This window comes from Stigmatopora argus, chromosome 17 (assembly GCF_051989625.1).
Source record: "Stigmatopora argus isolate UIUO_Sarg chromosome 17, RoL_Sarg_1.0, whole genome shotgun sequence".
NCBI lineage: Eukaryota > Metazoa > Chordata > Actinopteri > Syngnathiformes > Syngnathidae > Stigmatopora > Stigmatopora argus.
This window is the reverse complement of record NC_135403.1, coordinates 1,377,045-1,385,283: the sequence shown is the minus strand read 5'-3', so window position 1 is coordinate 1,385,283 and position 8,239 is coordinate 1,377,045. Positions and strand designations below refer to the sequence as shown.

Here is an 8,239-nt window from a genome sequence, read left to right as displayed (position 1 = left end):
CAAGAGTTATGGCAATTACCAGTGCGTTTTGTTCATATGCATTTTTGCTGTATAAAACAGACTTCATTTTGGTTTTATTAAAGTTTTTCTTTATCGACCTCGTACCCACAACACCGCGTGCTTGTTTACTGTTCTAAGAGGTTTTTGGAAGACAGACGAAGACACAAAAGACACCGAGTGAGGCTCGCAGGGTCTCATCTCATTTTCTGAACCGCTGTATCCTCATTGGGATCGCGGGGGGTGCTGGAGCCTCTCCCAGCTGACTGTGGGCCAGAGGCGGTGGACACCCTGAATCGGTGGCCCGCCGAACGCAGGGCACAAGGAGACGGACAAACATGCACACTCACACCCATACCTAGGGGCAATTTAGAGTGTCCAATCAACCTACCATGCATGTTTTTGGAATGTGGGAGGAAACCGGAGTACCCGGAGGAAACCCCACACAGGCCCGGGGAAAACATGCAAACTCCACACAGGTGCACGTGACCAGGATTTGAACCCAGGACCCCAGAGCTGTGAGACCAATTCAAAGTTTCCCCCTATTTTTACAGTTATGTAGTTTAGGGTGATAGGAAGGTGATTAGGTTGAAAACCTTAAAGAAGGGGGCAAAGAAAGAAACACGTGACATTATCCTAGATTCAAGCTACTAAGTAGGTAAAAGTATTACTCTTGAGTTTACAAGTCACATCTTAAATTTACTACAGGCATACAGTAAAATGTTCAAAGTAATAGAGTGGAACTGAATAACATAAGCTGATTGAATAAACCAAACAGAAATATTCACTCTGTTAAGATTGGTGAGTAATCCGAAGTTAAAGGAAAACACAAATAATACAACTTGTGGCTCAATGAAACAAACTGAGTATTAATCAAGTGGAATTCAAGTAATACTTCGTCCGTTTCTTACCAGTTGCGTATGACAGTGAACTGAAGGATGTCTTGCCAGCCTTTTGCACTGTTTGTGACTCACTAGGCACTTTGAGCTTATATACTGTCTGTGACCTCATGCAGGAAGTGTAGAAAGTTTTGCCTAATCGGAATTTTTCTGCCCCCTGTTGGTCTGGAGGGGTGCAGGCGTGTATTCCACTTAGTTGACTTGACACCTCCCACTTGACATCTCGGTTCTTGAACCCAGAGTTCACATAGGTTACGACTGCTCTTCATCCATTTCTTTGATGGTTCAGTGGCGTTTACTGTATTTACTCACATATACGCCTTTTTTGTCGGACAAAAAAATGATGACTGAATCGAGGGTACGGCTTATATGCGCTTAAAAACATGACTTGCAAAAAAACTGTAATTTGACGGCTACGTGACACGATGACGCGGCACGATGACAGCACGACAAAATGGCGCCCATGCTGGCGCTGTGATGTCACGACGCAAGCGAATGCCGATACGGTCATTTATTTCAAAATAGAGAAAAGATAAACAGATAAAACGATAAACAAAATTCATTTTGACGTCTGACTGAAATTCATGATAAAAACGTATCTTGCATAAAACGCAAAACGTTCCCGTCACTGCTCGCTCGCGGCACGGCCATCTTAGTGAGGTCGGGGTGCCGCCATCTTAGCGAGGTCGGGGCGCCGCCATCTTAGCGAGGTCGGGGCGCGGCCATTTTAGGGAGGTTGGGGCTTGGCCATTTTAAGGGGTTGCCCAGGTGTGTGATAGAGGCTACCCATACATTCGATTCTGAATTGATTGTCATGCTAAAGTCGCACAAGACGAATCGCCGTAGTGATGGTGTGAATTTTGAGGCATTTAAATTGGAAATTTAGTACTTTTCCAAAATGGTTGCTTCTAAAAAAGATTGAGGTAAAAATTTGGGGGGATTTCCGGAGTCCTGGAGTTTGCGTTGCATTTCCGGAGAAACTCCAGAATTTCCGGAGTAGTTGGCAGCCTGCTCAAGGTATTTCTGTATGTGGGTTATCGTTTTGTAACTTAGTAGAGCAGCATTTTACATTGAATTAGCATAATTCGTTCCACAATCTTTAAGACTAGACACTATGAACCCTATAATTGATTATAGAAGTATACAAATTGTTTTAAAAATAAGTTAGCACATTTATGTATCATAACACATAACGTTTTTCCTGTATTTTATACGTTTTTTGATCATTTCAAATTGTGTACACCATATAAAAACTTTTGTACAGAAAAAACATTTTTAAAATTAATAGGTTTTTGTAGGCCCGATCTCGTCTTACCCATTTCAGTTCTTTTCCAGATCGTGTCGGTCACTGTGGGTGTCAGCAAGCAATGTACCCAGACAGTCAATGTGTCAGCGTCATACATCGATATCTGCAGAATCTTGAATTCAGTGCATACAAAAGGCGCAACGACTGATTGGGCACCCAGTCCACTTTGGGGAAAAATTTAGACTTTTAAGTGCGCCCTATGTAAATATTAGATTAGATCAGATTAGATTAAGATGCAGTCATCCCGTATTCGGGAAATTCAGTTTGGAGCAGTAGCAAGCACAGACACAGGAAAGGACAATGTAGACCTAGATAAAACTGAAACCACACACAGGAAGCCCACACAAGGTTGGGACCTTCTGCAGACTGAGGCTGAGGTACTAAATATGCAGAATCACTCTTCCACGCTGATCTGCACAGTCCCTCAGTAGTCTGGAGCTGATCATCAGGACTGGTAGCCTTCCTGGCCTGAATGGTTCCAAAAAATTGTCCAGGACTAGCATAAAGAAACTAAGCCAATAGAACAATGACTGCCTATCTCACGCAATGTGTCGTAAAGGTCGTGAAAACATTAAGTAAAAGATATAAAGTACAAAGTAAAGTATAAAGAAAAGTATTAAGAAATATTAAAATGGAACAAAAAAGATAGAAAAGCTGTAAAAATAAAGAAACGAGTAAGAGCGGACGGAGCTACTGCCACTGGCTGCCACTTGAGCGGCGCCATCTTGGTTATAGTAGCAAGAACAGATACAGACACATTGTAGAGCTAGATAAAACTGGAACCACACAAGGTCGGGACCTTTTACAGACTTAGACTGATGTTGAAAATAGGCAGAATCACTCTTCCAAGCTTATCCACACAGTCCCTCAGTAGCCTGGAGCTGAAGAATCAACAGTAATAGAGTACAGCACTCCTGATACTCCTTTTGCGGCCAGGTAAGCGCCAACAGCTCTTCCATCTTATCGGGGAGGGATCTCCCTTTCCCCATAATAATAGATGGAATGATTGGTCACTTCTTCTCCCGGCACTTTTGTCCAGCTCCGGATTTCCAGCGGCATCGAGGTGTTGCTCTTTCTTCTGCGTATTGTTCACAGTTGATCCCATGTGTATGACAGCGGAGGCATGGCTGAATGTTTCAAAAAAAGAACTAGCAGAAAGAAACTAAGCTATTTGAACAAAGAAAGTTGTAAAAACATTAAAGTAAAAAGTATAAAGTACAAAGGAAGGTATTAAGAAATATAAAAATGTAATGAAAAAAAGATAGAAAGGCTGTAAAACACAGAAAATGAGTAGAGGAATTGCAATCATTATTAAGGGGAGCAATTGGCCGAGATTGACAGGTATGATGTACAGTGGTACCTCGACATACGAGTCCCCCGACATACGAGCAATTTGAGATACGGGTAAAATTTCGGGCAAATAATTATCTTGAGATACGAGACATGCAGCGGACGCGAGAGGCTGCTCATAAGAACATCATGGCTACTGTCTTTCTGGTCGGAACTCCCTCGTGTAATGTCTCTACGAGCACTGGGTGGAGCGTTGCATTTTTTCAGTGTTGTTTTTTTCCCGTTAGTCATTGCAAATGGCGAGGCGATTGCTAATACGATAGTTATATACAGTGGTACCTCTACATACAGGCTTAATTCGTTCCGAGACCGAGCTCGTATGTCGATCTTCTCGTAACTCGAACGAACGTTTCCCATTGAAATGAACTAAAAACAAATTAATTTGTTCCAACCCTCTGAAAAAACACCAAAAACAGGATATTGGATTGGAAAAAATGTTTTATTTCTTCTAATTTGCCATCTATTAACAAAGTAACACATAACTAGTGGTTTAATAGTAATAAAATGTGTTTAATAGAACTAAAATTAGACAGATTTCGCGGAGGGCACAGAGGGACGGGGGGTGCTATTACACGGCAACACACTCGTAACAGAACAAACAAATTTAAATTAACTTGGATTAATATATGCAGACACACCCAAACATACGGTTAATGTAACTTTACACAAAACTGAATTCTAATTTTGTTTTAATTTCTTTTGCCTTCTGGCCGGGTTAACTGTTTGCCACGCCTCCACCCTCACGTTCGCTATCGATGGGCTGTTTGCTGTTGTAATCCCTTCAAAATATTCCGAAAATGATGCACACAAATGTCCTCACAATAGGATAACGCACGACCACTTGCCAACGAGAAGTAGTCTTGAATTAACGATCGCTCCGTTAACGGGAGCTAACGGGCTAAGGGGCGGACACTGAAAAAATGCAACGCTCCGCTCAGTGCGCAGAGACATTACAAAAAGGTATAGTGGCGACCAGAGATATTACACGAGGAGTTGCGGGGGAGAGAGCCAGTGCCCCTGATGTTCTTAATAAGAAAAGTAATATACTATACTGCTCCTATTAGCGATCGCGGCATTCTGAGTGACGGAAAAAAACACTGAAAAAAATGCAACGCTCCGCCCAGTGCTCGTAGATATCTGTTATACACGAAAGAGATGCGTCAAAAAAGATGTGTGTGCTACAATGATAAACAGCCTCTCATGTCTTGGCCACCTGGCTTTCTCGCTTCTTGAAATTTTTCTTGTATCTAGAGATAATTATTTGGTTGAAATTTTCCTCGTATCTCGAGCTGCTCGTATGTAGAGGTGCTCGTATGTAGAGGTACCACTGTATACTACTTCTCGCTGGCAAGTGGTCGTGCGTTATCCAATTGTGAGGACATTTGTGTGCATCATGTTGGGAATATTTTTAAGGGAATACAAAAGCAAACAACCCTTGATAGGTTGCGTTTGAAAGTGAGGGTGGAGGTGGGGCAAATAGAGCCAACCCGGCAGAAGAAAGGTATCAAAATTTAAAAGAAAATTAGAATTCAGTTTAGTGTAAGGTTAGATTAAATTTATTTTTGAGTGTATCTGCATCGCAATCCAAGTTCATTTAAATTTGTTTATGTTACGAGCGCGTTGCCGTGCAAATGTCTACCCCCCACTGCCCCCCTCTCTGTCCCTCTCTCTCCCCTCCGCAAAATCCGTCTAATTTTAGTTCTATTAAACACATTTAGTATACTATTAAACCACTAGTTATTTGTTACTTTGTTAATAGATGGTGAAGTATAACAAATAAAACATTTTTTCCAATCCAATATCCTGTTTTTGATGTTTTTTCAGAGGGTTGGAACGAATTAATTTGTTTTTAGTTCATTTCTATGAGAAACGTTCGTTTGAGTTACGAGAAAATTGACATACGATCTCAGTCCCGGAACGAATTAACCTCGTATCTCGAGGTACCACTGTATGTACAGAGCCTTGCGAAAGTATTTGGGCCCCTTGAATTTCTCGACCTTTTGCCACATTTCTGGCTTCAAACATGGTATAAAATTTATTTCTACCATTTATTGGATATTTTAAACTTTTTTTAACAAATAAAAACCTGTGAAGGGGAGTGCAATTACTATTCACTCGCCTTACAATAATACTTTGCCGCGCTGCCTTTTGCTGCTATTACAGCTGCAAGTCGCTTGGGGTATGTCTCTATCAGTTTGGCACATCGAGAGATGGAAATTCTTGCCCATTCTTTCTTGCAAAATACCTCGAGCTCAGTGAGGTTGGATATACAGCATTGGTGAGCAGCAGTCTTCAGCTTTGCCTACAGATTCTCCATTGCATTCAGGTCTGGACTTTGATTTTGTCATCGTAACACCTGGATACTGTTCAGACATAGGCTTTATCATCATCATCATCATCATCATCATCATCAAATCACCAAAAGCCTTAATTTTTCATCATACACAGCTGCGTATAACGAAATTGGTGATGCTACTCCACAAAGTGCGTTTTCCCAGTAAAATATTAGTATAGTAATATAAAAATATAAAGAGCCACATCCTGTTTAGGTAAATTCTAAAATATTGCACAATCTAAGATACTATTGCACACCCCGAAGTTATTGCACAGAAGGGAGTGTCGTGCTAACGCAAGTTCAGAGTCCTGATGGGTGTGGGAAAAAAACTGTCCTTAAGTCTATTTGTCCGTGGTTTGTGAGACCTGTAGCGTCTGCCAGAGGGCAGCAGCTGGAACAGGTTGTGACCAAGGTGGTATGGGTCCCTGACAATGTTCCCGGCTCTGCTGAGGTAGCGAGGGCTGGCAATGTCTTCCAGTGAGGGCAGAGAGCAGCCGATGATCTTCTAGGCAGTGTTGATCACTCTCTGCATGGCCTTTCTGTCTGCTGCCATGCTTCCAGCGTACCACACTGTAATGCCGTATGCCAGGATGCTCTCCACAGTGGCTCCATAGAAGGTTACCAGAAGCTTAGTGTCCAAGTTGTTCCTCCCCAGTACCCTCAGGAAATTGAGTCGTTTCTGGGCCTTCTTCACCACTGCCGGGGTGTTGGTAGACCAGGAGAGCTTGTCCGTGACCTGGACCCACAGGAATTTGAAGGACTGGATCCTGTCTACACATACTCCATTTATGAAGAGTGGGGCCAGATCTGTGCTGCTTTTGCGAAAGTCCAGGATTATTTCTTTAGTTTTCGTGGTGTTTAGTGTGAGATTGTTCACCAAACACCACGAAGACAGTTTGTTGACCTCATCTCTGTAGGCAGACTCATCCCCCCCTGAGATGAGTCCGACCACAGTGGTGTCATCGGCAAATTTGATGATGAAGTTAGACTGGTGGGTCGGTGTACAGTCGTATGTATACAGGGAGTACAGAAGAGGACTCAGTACACAGCCTTGAGGGGAGCCAGTGCTCAGTGTAATGGAGAAAGAGAGGTGGGGACCAAGTCTAACAGTTTGTGGACGGTTGGTTAAGAAGTTCTTAATCCAGCAGCAGATGAAAGAGGATAGTCCAAGGTGGGAGATTTTGTCAGCCAGAATGTCCGGTATTATAGTGTTGAAGGCCGAGCTATAGTCAATGGATACGTTTATTTGTGAGCCATTCCATTGAAAATGTGGATTTATGTTTTGGATCATGTTTTGGAAGATAAATCTCTGTCCCAGTCTCAGTTCCTTTGCAGACTCCAACAGGTTTTCTTCCAGAATTGTCCTGTATTTGGCTCCATTCATCTTCCCATCAATTTTAACTATCTTCTATGTCCCTGCCTAAGGCAGCCCCAAACCATGAGGCTCCCACCAACATGTTTGATGTGTGTTCAGGGTGATGAGCTGTTGCTTTTGCTCCAAACATATATCTTTTGCATTGTGGCCAAAGAAAAATAGATTTTGCTTTCATCTGACAGAACACCTTATTCCAAGTGTTTGATGTTTCTTCCAGGTGTCAAACTTTAAACAAGACTTTTTATGGATATCTTTGAGAAATGGCTTTCTTCTTGCCACTCTCTCATAGATTCCCTAGATTTTTAGTGGTTTGATACTTCCATTTCAATATGATTGCTTGCACAGTGCTCCTAGAGATGTCTAAAGCATGGGAAATCCTTTTGTATCAAAATCCGGCTTTACATTTCTCCAAACCCGCCTGTGGTGTTCCTTGGTCTTCTTGATGATCTTTGATAGACCTGGGCGATAAAACGATAACGCTAATTATCGCCAAATAATTGTCAACAATAATTTTCAAAACATTTGATAAAAATTCGATAAGTTTAAACTGCAATTATACCACCCGACCACCACAACAAACGAGGCCGCTGATGCGACATGTTCAGTAGACAAAGAAGATGGTAAAGAAAAGGCATCTATTTTTAGCATGATTAGCATGGCATATAGAGCGGCTAACACAGAGCATGAAAGCAAACAGACCATAATACAGCCAAGATGAACGATTATGAGATGTAGGACAACATCGACCTGGCCTACTACAAGATCCAAGTGATCCCTGCCATTTTTTTTTAATTCTTTTCATAAGTACCTATGCACAAACAACCTTATTGAAAAATTCCTTAACCCACTCTCCATTTGAGGACAGCCTGTAATATTTTTCTTGCTTGATATCAAGGAGTTTCCCGATTTTAAGCAAATGTTCTGAAACGTTGCAAAAATCCAAAATTTGTTAACTAATAAATGGGGTAGTTCATCCA

The 8,239-nt window shown here is 41.9% G+C and overlaps 1 protein-coding gene and 1 long non-coding RNA gene across 4 annotated transcripts in view; one reads left to right on the top strand and one right to left on the bottom strand.

The window, feature by feature from the left end:
* LOC144091824 (uncharacterized) overlaps nucleotides 1-950 on the bottom strand; it is a 46,435-nt gene extending 45,485 nt beyond the window's left edge. Inside the window, exon 1 of the long non-coding RNA XR_013305882.1 lies at nucleotides 909-950. This is a non-coding gene — a long non-coding RNA (uncharacterized LOC144091824). The remainder of the gene's footprint in view (nucleotides 1-908) is intronic.
* Nucleotides 1-8,239, top strand: part of pomt1 (protein-O-mannosyltransferase 1) — a 123,438-nt gene that overhangs the window by 277 nt on the left and 114,922 nt on the right. The gene's annotated exons all lie outside the window — the stretch shown is intronic.